This window comes from Marmota flaviventris, chromosome 6, assembly GCF_047511675.1.
Source record: "Marmota flaviventris isolate mMarFla1 chromosome 6, mMarFla1.hap1, whole genome shotgun sequence".
NCBI classification, from domain to species: domain Eukaryota; kingdom Metazoa; phylum Chordata; class Mammalia; order Rodentia; family Sciuridae; genus Marmota; species Marmota flaviventris.
Genome location: NC_092503.1, coordinates 37,774,221 through 37,786,483, shown reverse-complemented (window position 1 = coordinate 37,786,483; position 12,263 = coordinate 37,774,221).

The window sequence follows — 12,263 nt, the reverse complement described above, 5'->3', positions numbered from 1 at the left end:
CTGATGTTTGCACTGGAGACCAGAGTTTGTGTTCAGGTCAGAAATCTGACATGCGCATTGAGTCCATTTGAGCTCTGCTTGTGAAGGTACTCACTAACACCACCCTGGCCATGCTGCACATGCAGAGGCTGCAGAAAAGTCCCTTTAAAGGGCTAACCTGCGAAAATCTGCTTCTTGTTAAAATTGGAAAACATGGTTGATAAATCTGACTTTTCTTATTCTAAGAAAAAGTTTCAAAGGAGGTCAGTAGCGGAAAACAGGCGAAAAGAAGCATAGGACAATTTGGATATGGATAAAGATATCATGTTTACTTTGAGGGTAACCTGTGAGAACCAGGATGAGTCAGGCAGATGATTGTACTGGCTTTGAGATTTTGAGGAAATACATACATACAGGTATGATTTTGACAAGAAATTTGACATTAACTTCAAGATGTTGGAAGTGGGCTGATTCACATAATAGCCATTTCCTGTTGCTCTTGGATGGAAAGTGCCTTCAGTGCTAATAAAAAGGGCTTTAAGACCCCTCTAACATCAACCAAGTGAATTATCCTGATTGGCTGATTTCTAAAGCAGGGGTAACAATATCCTCCAAATAGTTATGAGAATCAAATTAATTTCAGTGTATGAAAGTGCCTAGAAAAATTATAAAATGCCAAAGGTGAATTACAATTATTAATGATATTAATTACATCAAATTTTGTTTATGCTGAATTTGTTTTTTATCAGGAACACCAAGGTCAAGTATAACCTTGTTCTTGATTTTTTTTTAAAGGAATTATTTTTAATGTTTTCTTTGAGGACATGCCTTTTTATAAAGCATTGTGCAAAAAAAAAAAACAAAAAAAAAAACCCAGAAGTATCTGCATTATATTCTGGAGACAAGTAAACAAAACAATTTATCAGGGAAATAGCAGGGATGGGAAAATTGTTACAAGGAGAAGGGATGTTTTCTTTCGTTGTTCTCTCCATTACAACTGATTTATTCAGCTTTCACTTATGAACAACAGATCAGGACTTCCTTAATGTCCTTTCATAAAGCTCAAGGAGCCACAAGTTGGAACTTTGGACCACCTGATAATATTTATTCAAAGAGAGCTCTAAGTAAGGCAATTTAATAATCAAAAACTGGAAATTGCTATCTCTCCTCCACCCCCCAGAATCTTTGCTTCCCTTCCTTTGCTGAAATATTTCACACTAATTCTGACAAATGTGGCCAATATACATATCAGACAACAGCATAGCCTGAGTATTTTCCTTTTTTATTGTATTTCTTAAGCAGGGAGCAACATGTTCACACTTGTTTTTCTTTATCTTTGGAAAAATTCAATATTCTTGAGACACTGGTGAAATAGCACAAAATTATCCCTCTTTATTAAATAAAATCCAGGAAGGTTTTAGTATTCATGTTCAGGTAATTTCTATCTGGAGTATGGAAAAGGGAATGCCTATTGTTGAGATTATATTTTATCAGATTAAGACAAACCCACCAACACACTCTATATCCTCAGTATAAAATGGATATAAACACAAAACTGTGTCAGACATATGGTTGTAGTAGCTCAATGGTCTACATCTGCCAAATACCAAGAGATTTGCTTGAAAATGCCTTTTATCTTTCAACCTTAGGGTTGAGCAGTTCAAAGGTTTCTGGAATGAGATTATTTATAAAGCAAAGCATTATTAAAGGAAATGAAGTTTATAATGGAATTCTGAATTTAAAAAATCTATTAGGATGTTTCCTTATGACAAAAGTAATATATTTTCAGTGATGAAGATATAAAATATATAAAACATGGGCCATAATTTATCTGTTCAGAGATCACAGTGCTAATATATCCTTTCAGGTATTTTCTTACAAATCCTTATGTATATTTAACAAATGTGGAATCACACTAAATATGCTACCTTGTAAGCTGTTTAACATAAGCATGTATCTTAGCTCAGTGATTAAGAACCAAGGCTTCTGTAAGACTGCTTGGGTTTGAGTTCCAGTTGTGAATGACTAATGGGAATGACATCAGGTAAGTTACATAAATCACTCTGCTGATGGGAATGGAAACTTGGAACAGAGAGTGACAGGATTCTAGAGCTGCAATGATTGAGTTGTGGAGATTAGGTTGCCATCAGCCAAGGTTGGATCTTTGTGAATAGGAGATTTATAGTAAGGATCAGCAGTTCCATCTATTGGACATCTAAATGGAAATACCTAGTATGCAGTTGGATGCTTTTTGATGTAGAGAAAGATATGAGTAGTGCCCCGAAGTGTAGAAGTCACGGGCATACAGATATTTGGAGATTTGAGACTGGAAAAAATCAAGGAAGTAAATGTAGACAGAAAAGATCAAGGAATAAGCCCTAAGGCTCTCCAACATTGAGAGCTTAGAGGGGAAGTGCAAAGAAAAGGGAAAACAAGCTTAAGAGGAAGGAAAAAAAAAAAAACACACACAAGAGAATTCAGTGACCTCAAATTTAAGAAGGTACATTAAGGAGAGAGGGGGGAATAAAATATGTAAAAACCTGCTGACAGGTCAGGAAAGGACTGAGAATTGACCATTGAATTTGGTAACATGGTCATTTACCATCTCCATGAGTAGTTTGGATGGAATAAAAGTTTGAAAGAAGATTGGATTGAAGAGAGAACTGGAGGAAAAAAATTGGAGAAGCCGGTAGCACACTGAGTAGCACACGCCTGTAATCCCAGCGATTAGGGAGACTGAGGCAGGAGGATTGCAAGTTCAAAGCCAGCTTCAGCTTATTAGCAAGGCCCTAAGCAACTTAGTGAGACCCTGTTTCAAAATAAAAAATAAAAAGGGCTGTGGAGGTGGCTCGGTGGTTAAACACCCTGAGTTCAATTTCCTGTAACAACAACAAACAGAAGAGGGGCTGGGGTTGTGGCTCAGCAGTAGAGCATTCACCTAGCATGTGCAAGGTGCTGGGTTCAATCCTCAGCACCACATAAAAATAAATAAATGAAATAAAGGTATTGTGTTGAACTACAAATTATATATATATATATATATATATATATATATATATTTTTTTTTTTTTTGTTATATATATATATATATATATATATATATATATATTTAAAACAACCACAACAACAACAACAACAAAAAAAAAAAACAGAAGAAGTTGGAAAGAGGTAGCAGGGACACTTTCAAGATTTTCTGCAAAGAGCAACAAATACTTGAGATCGGTGCTGGTGGGGAAAGTAAGCTCAAAAATAAAAATGAAAAACTTTCATTTTTTTTAAGGTGGGGGAAATGACATCAGATTTGCAGGTGAATGGTAATGATACAATAAGGAGAACAAAATTGATGGCATAGGACATATCAAGGGAATTTCAGAAGTTGTACTACTGAGTGGGCAGGAGGAGACAGGACTTAGCGTGTGAGTGGAAGATTTAGTTTAATGTCAGCACAGACTGTTTATGTTTGGTAATAGTCAGGGAGGCCAAGTATATGAGTCATCATTTTGGAGGGAGTCTGTTCTCTTTTGATTGCTTCAGTTTTCTCATTATGTCCCTTATCCTTGTTCGTGTCAGCTACACAGGAAGCATCCGAGTCCCAGGATGCTCCTCATTTCCAGCTCATAAAGCTCTGTACTTCCCCAAAACCTATCTTCTCCCATCCTCACTCCTGAAATTCCTCCATGATGTCATCAGGAATGTAGAATGCATCATTTCAGTTGTGTATGTGAGTTTATTTACTCATGCCATGACAATAAAGATGTTGTTATGTAAAGGAATTTCTGCCAGTTTGAGAGTGAAGAAAAATGGCATTTTATTGTTATCTAAGTTAGACATCTTTGGTTTGTAATGACTGAACGCATTTTCCATATATTTATTGACTATACTTTTAATGAATTACTTTCATATCAGCTTCTTATTTCCTTTGTTGATGTTTTCAACTCATTCTAATTGTTTTCTGAAAAACTCTTCCTATATTAGAATTATCAATCCTATTTTTCATGAGTGCTGCAAATATATTTTTAGATGTTTATGGACCTTTATTTTATTCATTTATTTATATGTGGTGCTGAGAATTGAACCCAGTGCCTCACATGCTAGGCAAGTGCTCTACCACTGAGCCCCAACCCCAGCCCAACTGCAAATATTTTTACCCAAACTGTCATTTGTCTTCCAATGCAGTTTTTAGCATTTATAGGTACTTTTACAAAATGTTATTTTATACCAATCAGTAATTTATTTTATGGAATAAATTTTTAGCAATTAGCTCTTTCTTTCCTCCCCCAAGACAAAATAAATATTACCCACATTTCTTTAAAAATCCATCACATGAGGCAGAAGAGTCACAAGTTCTAGGTGAGCATCAGCAACTTGGCAGGATACTTAGCAATTTAATGAGACCCTGTCTCAAAATCAAAAATAAAAAAGACTAGATGTAGCTCAGTGGTAAAATGTCCCTGGGTTCACTCCCCAATGTAAAAATAAATAAAAATCCTTAACAGTTCCTTGGTGTCATCTTTATACATTTAAATACTTAATGTTATTGGAAATGCATTTGGATGCCTGGTATAAAGGAGAGATCTAATTTTTTTTTTGCCTGTAATGGTAGCAAGATATTACAACTCTTTTTTTTTCTTTTTAATAGTAATAAATACCTTTTACTAGAGGGGTCCACTGTCCCCTTCTTAGGGTATCACAACCAGTAGCTTCTTTCTGATAGAAGAGCTCTTGAGAAAAGATTTGGTTGTCAGTTGGGTCAGGCCCCCAATCCTCTTCAGTTCATGGCAGTTGCCAGCAATGGCTTTACCTCAGAAGACTGACATTAGTTCATATCTGAAGCAGCAATAACTAAATTAAAAAAAAAAGAGAGAACTATTCATTTGCTGTCCAACGGGAGAAATGAGAATCCAGAAAAAGAAAAGTTTAGCTTAAAAGAACAATACCAGCAGCTATTTAGCTATGTTATCAGTGATGCCATTGAGAAAATTTTCATTTCCTAAATGTGTAAAATCCATCCACCATTCATTCATGCCTACTGTGTACCAGATGCTGGACTGATGTTATAATAAAGAAGGCCATGTCCCACCTGCAGTGAATTTGCATTCTAATGGAAATAAGTACAGGGAACATTTAGGAAGCATCTGTCCCTGGTATAAGATGTAAATAGAATATAACAATGAAATAACTTAAGAGTGCATGAATGGATGATTGAAGGCATTGGAATATAAAGATTGGAAATTGAAGCAAGTGTGTAAGAATCTAAACTGTGATAAAATTGGAATCAGAAAATTGGTAGGGAAAGGTTGGTGAGTTACTTTACATTCCTCAGGGTACAAGGGATAGAGGCATCTGAGTAAGTGAATTTGAATAATAAGTATTTGAGTTGGCAACAGTCATTCTGCTCAGCTGTCAACATCTCTGCCTCTCCTGCTCCTTACTATTATAGTTCATGGTCTCTGATATCTTTGTGGACCTTCTCCTTCTCCCTCCTTCCCCCGCCCCTTTCTCTCTTGCTTTCCTGTGAATAATCTGTTCATACTTGCTGCCTCAAATTTCTTATCCAAAGAAGAAAACTAGGAACCAGGTTGCTGCCTGCTCAAGACTATGACTCTTGCTGTGTTTTCTTTCTTTCCTTCTTTGTGTGTGTGGTCTGGGAACTGAATCCAATGCCTCACAGTTGCTAGGTAAGCATTCTACTGCTGAATTACATCCCTTTAAATTTCTTTACTACCATTCTGCTTAAGCTGATTGACTCAGGCTTTTTCTTTAAGCCCAACCCTAAAACTACTTTTTATCATCCTTCCCAAAGTCTTCCACTCTTCCCAACCTTACTCTTTCTTAGCCTATTAACAATCTTTGATATAGTTGATCACTCCCTCCTACTTCAAACTTTTCTTGCTTTGCCTCCAGGGTACCATTTTCTCTTGATCCTCCTATTTCATGAGACACTTTTTCTTGTTCACATTTGACCATTTCTTATTTCTTTGATTTCAAATGCTTGAGTGCTCCCAGTTAGTTGTTGGAATTTTCTTCTTTTCTACTTCCACTTATTCCATTGATGATCTCTTCTAATTTCATGAATGTAAATACTATATGCTGAAGATTCTAAAATTTAAATCCAGTCTGGACTTATCTCTTGAACTTCAGGCTCGCACACCCAACCACTAATGACATTGCCACTTAGATGTCATAGGTATCTGAAGGACTCAATTATTGCTCAAAATATTTGTTTCCTTTTTCAGTGCTGGAATTCTATTTACCTTATTCTGTTGATGTTGGGGATGGTCATGCAACTTGTAGTAGTCTGCAAGTGAATGTAATCTGAGCCATTTCTGAGAATTGTATTATTCCATTTTCTGTTACCACAGCAAAATACATGAGGATGGGTATTTTATAAAGATAAGAAGTTTATTTAGCTCACAATTTCGGAGATCCGGGAACATGACACTAGCATCTGCTCAGCTCTGGGGAGGGCCTCATGATAGACAGCATCACAATGATGGGAACATGTGTGAAAGTGATCACATGAGGAGACAGGAAGTGAAAGAGATTTAGGGACTTGGCTTGCTTTTTGTAGAACAACCCATTCTCAGGAACTAACAGCAGCCCTTTGAGAACTACATTAATCTCTTCCGTTTTTGATGCCTTACAATGACCTACTGCTAGGTTCCACCTCTCAAAGATCCCACCACCTCTCAATGTTGTTAACACTGATGAATAAGCCTCCATCAAAATGAATCTGTGGTAGATACCTTCAAACTGGATCCAAAATAGAGCAAAACCTTAATTATCAACAAGTGACTCAATTGTGCTCTTTCTTCACTCTGTCCCAACACCAGGACTTTCCGGAAAGAGGCTGCTTCTTCAGCCTGGATTATGAGATGAAGTCTGCAAAGCCACAGTTGACCTGCAATGGACACAAATATGGGCAAGAAATAAACCTTCTTGCTTGAAGGCATTAAAACTTTTGGAGTTATTTGCTGCAACCAACTTAGCCTAAATACAGCAGCTCAACTGATACAGGATCTCAAATTAATACACCCAGAACCGAATGACAAATCTCCAACCCACCCTGCAAACCTGTTAGCCACAGATTCCCCAATTCTGATGAAAGGCAGTTTCAGATTTCTGATTTTCAGAATAAGAACTTGTGACTTTCTCTTGATTATTCTCTGAATCTCACACTCCACATAAAGGAAATGGGGTTAGATCAATGAACAAAATAGACCCAAAAGATAATACCTGTTGTAGAGATTACATTCAATGGGAATGAAGCAGATAATAATGTCTATGTAATGAATATGCATGCTAAGTTAAATAGGTAGTATTCCAATACATAAAATACATATTACTATATAATATTAAGTATTTAGATATAAATATGTAGAAGGTAATACATGCAATAGAAAAAATAGAACAAGGTAAAGAGGAAGCAAGTACTGGGGGTGAATGTGAGGGGGTAACTTAAGCTGAGAGTTGACTTTATTGAAGAAGTTCCATTTCTGAAGAGATTTGAACTGCAGAACTCTTTGTATAGAATGATCCTGTCCAAATATGTATACTAAGAAACACCAAACTCTAATATGGCAGCACAGAGACATGTCCCTACATGAACCCAGAACCTGCATCTCCCACCTCCAAATGTCTGCCTGCTTTAGAATTCCCAGGACTTCCAAGAGAATTTACTGTTTGTTTCTGCCAACCATTGTTGATAGGCTTTCGATCTTCATTTCTTAGAGCATTTACTTTTTAAAAAGTAATTCCAATTATGAATCTGTATCTCCTATAACTTCAAGTTATTTTTCCTAAGAATCTGAAAATCATTCCTTCAAAATGTAATCATCAGGAGGATACAACTTTGTCTCCAAGTCTCAGTGTGAGGATGGAGCCTAACTTTGATAATTGCTAACTAGTGAAAACAGCTAGCCTCATCACATTTATGGTGAACAATGTAATGATTCACTTCTCTGACTCTACTTGAGCCCATATCTCTTGGTGTCCAACCCATTCTTCCTAAAAGAGACAGTCACTTCTGCACAAATCAGAACAGAGCTATCTCTATGGAATAAAAATCTTTTGTATAATTTTCACTAGTGTCCAGGTGTGTTTATCTTTGGCAGATTTGAAAAAAGAAGAACAATCCACATGATTAGTAGCAGAGTTTCCCAAGTAGAGGGACAGCCAGTAAGGGGTGAAAATACAAGAGCATTTAGCCTGAACGAGTAAAAAGGAGTCCAGTGTGGCAAGAGCAGAGGAAGTAATAGAAATATGGTGTGGTAGCTAATGTCAGAGGGTAAATGGAAAGGCAGATGGAATAGCATGTAGGCATTTATAAACTACTTGAAGGTAAGTATTTTAGCTTTTACGCTCACTGGAATGGGGAGACCACTAGAGGATAGAATAGAATATAGGAACTTATAAACTACTTAAAAGTAAGTACTTTAGCTTTTACTCTCACTGGGGTGGGGAAACCAGTGGAGGATGCGGAGTAGAGGTGGGACATGATTTTGCTTGCATTTTGCAAGGATCGTTCTGCTATGTTGAGACCAGATGTACTGGTATTGGAAGATAGGGATGGAAGTAGAAAGTTCAATTAAGAGGTTACTGAAATGAATCGTGTGAGATATGATGGTGGCTCAGTCAAGGGTGACAGCAGTGATAACATCAGATTCTGGATATACTTTAGTTCCTGATGGATTAGATAAGAGAAGTTAAAGGAAGTGTCAGGTATGATTTCAAAGTTTTTGTCTGGAGTAGCTGACAGAACAGAGTGTCTTTCAACTGAGATGTTAGCAGGCTTTGGAGGGGGCAGTGGAGAGGAGAGCCTCATAGGAGTTCAGTTTCAGACATGTTTATAACATCTGTTAGATATTTATGGGGTGACTGAGTAAGCAGTTGGGTATTCAAGTCTGGAGTTCCAGGAAGCATCTATAACACAGATTCAAATCTGGGATTCATTGGAAAATATATTAAGTTGAAAGCCATAGAGTACATGAGGAGACCAAGGAAGTGAGTGCAGCTAAAAAGAAGAGAACCTAGAATCAAAGCCCACCAATGATGGTAGAAGTTTGGAAGAAGAGGAAGCAGCAAAAGAGAATAAGAAGGAAGTGCCAACCAGGTAGGTGGAAAGCCAAGAAAGTTTAGTAACCTGGAAACCCAGAGAAGAAAGGTTTATCAAGGAAGAGCAAATGACCAACTGTTGCTGCAAAATTAGGACTGAGAAGTGACCATTAGATGTGAAGGTTATTGGTTATCTTGACAGTAGTAGTCTGAATGTAGTGGGGGTAGTGAAAGTCTAAGAGGAAGCAGTGTGAGAAAGAATAAGAGGCAGGAATTGGGAAGAGTATGGACAATTTTTTTGAGGAGTTTCCTTGCAAAGAGAAGCAGACAAATGTATCAGCCAGCAGTGGAAAAAATGAAGTTCAGAGTTGGCTCTTAACAGGTGTGTATTACTGATAACAGTAATGATACTTGCATCCACATCCTAAATTATTTTCAAACAAGGTATTTTGATGGGCCTTTCTACATGCAAAATGTAAACAATCATCATTGTTGTCCTCAATTGATAGATGAAGAAACAAAAAGCGTGAACACAGAAAGGTAAGTAACTTTCACACTTCAGCCCAGAAAGAGAAATAACCTGTTTCTACAGATAAAAAGTGTACATTATAAAATAGCAATCTCTCTCAAGTAGAGTTAAAGTTAGTATATTGTCTAACAACCTGAATGGTTATATCCAAGGGAGTTACTGAGAACCCAGCCATGACTGTGTACACACAAGTGCCTACATTTTGCCTGTGCCCACACCAAGATACATCATCTACATAATTTTCAAATATGCTGTGTTGTTCTCCCAGTTTCATGGTAGGTAACTTTATCAGTTAAAATATGGGGAACTGGAAGAAAGCTTTTTAAAGGGCTAGGAAAGTGAGAGAAGCAATCTCAGGTGTCACTAGGAGTGCAGTCAGAACAGAAGCAACTGGGGCAGGGGTGTATGTCAGTATGCAGGCGAGTGGTCTAAGTTGCATGTGTGGCCATATGTACTCAATACAGGTTTGTAGGAGGATTTTCTTCACTGCTTTAGAACTTGACTAGGGTGCTTGGAATCTCCAGGTTGGTCTATGATTTTATAAAAGTTAATATAGATGGATGATATGAATTAGCATACTCTTGTTTGTTGTGTCTTTATACACTGCAAAATCTGGACACTCTCATGCACTGATCTTGCTCCTAATCATTTTGTTCATCAACTATTAAGCAAAATATTATATTATGTACTATGGGATTTTCAAAGACAACTGTTCCTGTTGTCAAAGAACCTAATTTCTACTAGGGAAAAAAAAAAAAAATATATATATATATATATATATATATATATATATATATATATATAGCTATAGGATACAAAGTTCTACAAGAGAAGTATTAAAATTCTACTAGATTAATTCACAAGAGGAAGTGCTTATTTTGCTTTGGTTAATCAAAAAAAATTTCATGAAAAAGACATTTGAGGAGTGGCTTGGAATTTGTGTGGAATTTGAATGTGAAGAGATAGAAACAAGGTTATTTCAGTGGGAACAGTGCAAATAAAAGAGTGATGTGAAAGTGTAGTAGATATGGAAAATGTAAATCCTTAAATTTGGCAAAGTATGATGCTCTGATTTGATTCCGAACTCTGCCTTGACTGCTGAGGGGCTGTGAAAGGGCCATTCAACTGGCCACAGAAAGAGAAATAAAAAATATCTTGAATGCTTACAACTACCCCATATATATATATATATATATATATTATTTATACACATATATATGCTTTATATACATTTGTTTTTTGATGACAACATGAATTCAACTAAAAAACATTACTGAATTATTCATTTATTATATATTTCTTTTTTAAAATATATTTTTTAGTTGTGATTGGACACAATACCTTTATTTAATTATTTATATATGGTTATGTGGTACTGAGGATCAAACCCAGCGCCTCACATGTGCTAGGCAAGTGCTCTACCGCTGAGCCACAACCCCAGCCCCTATTATGTACTGGAGTTGTGTGTTCAAAAAGGCTGATGGGTTCTGGAGTGAAGACAAACTGTAAGGGACTCCCCCTGAAATTAATGGGAATTTCCTGATGGCTTGTTTTTCTCTAGGATTTGAAACAGTTCCTTTTCAAATTAAAGTTTTAAATCTCTGAACTTCCTCATAATGAGAATAACAACTTTCTCCTGCTGAGAGGACTGACACCACGGAAATTAAGGATGATATATACTCTGGCAAAGTACAGCCTAGCTAAAATCTGCATGTGAGCATAACCTGGCTTTTGTGTCTATCAATTGCAACTGCTTCTGTGGGAAAGACAAAGAAGCAAGCAAACTAGGTGCTTCTCCCCATTTTAATCAAACTGCATCACAATTCATTTTTCCTTTTTACCATCATTTGCCTATATTTTTATGTGGGTGCCTGGGATCCAGGCAGGGTCCTGGGGTAGGCTAAGTGAGAATAACAAAACCTTTACGTGAACTCAATTGTGTGTGTTGTGCTGTAGAAGTCTTGAGTTTGTTTCCTTATCCCTGGAGTGTGGACTATAAAAACCAACCATGGTTTGACGATTAGGAAAACAACTGGCACATTTTAGGTGCACAGCAAATGAGAAGAAGCATAAAAAGAAAAGATAAAAATAAGCATAAAGGCGAAATTATAATCCACCTTGAATACCGAATTAAAGAACTAGTGCTTTTACTTTAGGCATGGTTGTTACTGAAAGGTTGTTTGAACGACAAGAAGTCAAGAAGTAACACAAGGTATTGCAGCGGCGTTGGCAGTGCTCTCAACGTGGCATAACGAGGCATTAGCAGTGAAATTCTGGAGTATTTGGGGGTATCTAACAACAGGACTTCGCCTTTATTGTATAAGGACTGTAAAGTAACAAAGATCGATATTTCGATCTAGGTTGCTGTTAACAACAAAAAGTAAACAGGGATATTAAGTTCACTTTGAGCTTAAATCCTGAAATTATTGTGAACTGAACAAGGAAGGGTACAAAAACCGCTGAACATGATTTGTGCTAAAACAAGAATCCAGAAAATTCGCTCATTCTCCCAAAACCTACGAATTCTTAAAATCAAGCCTTTAGACCTTTCATTTTTTAATAAAAAAAAGAAAATACAAGAAAAACAAAACAACAACAACAAAAACCCGGCGGCATAATCCGTTATTGGGACACCATACGACTGGCTGCTATCATGGACACGACACACTCCTTCTGGCCCTAAGATTCCGCGCCCGGTGAT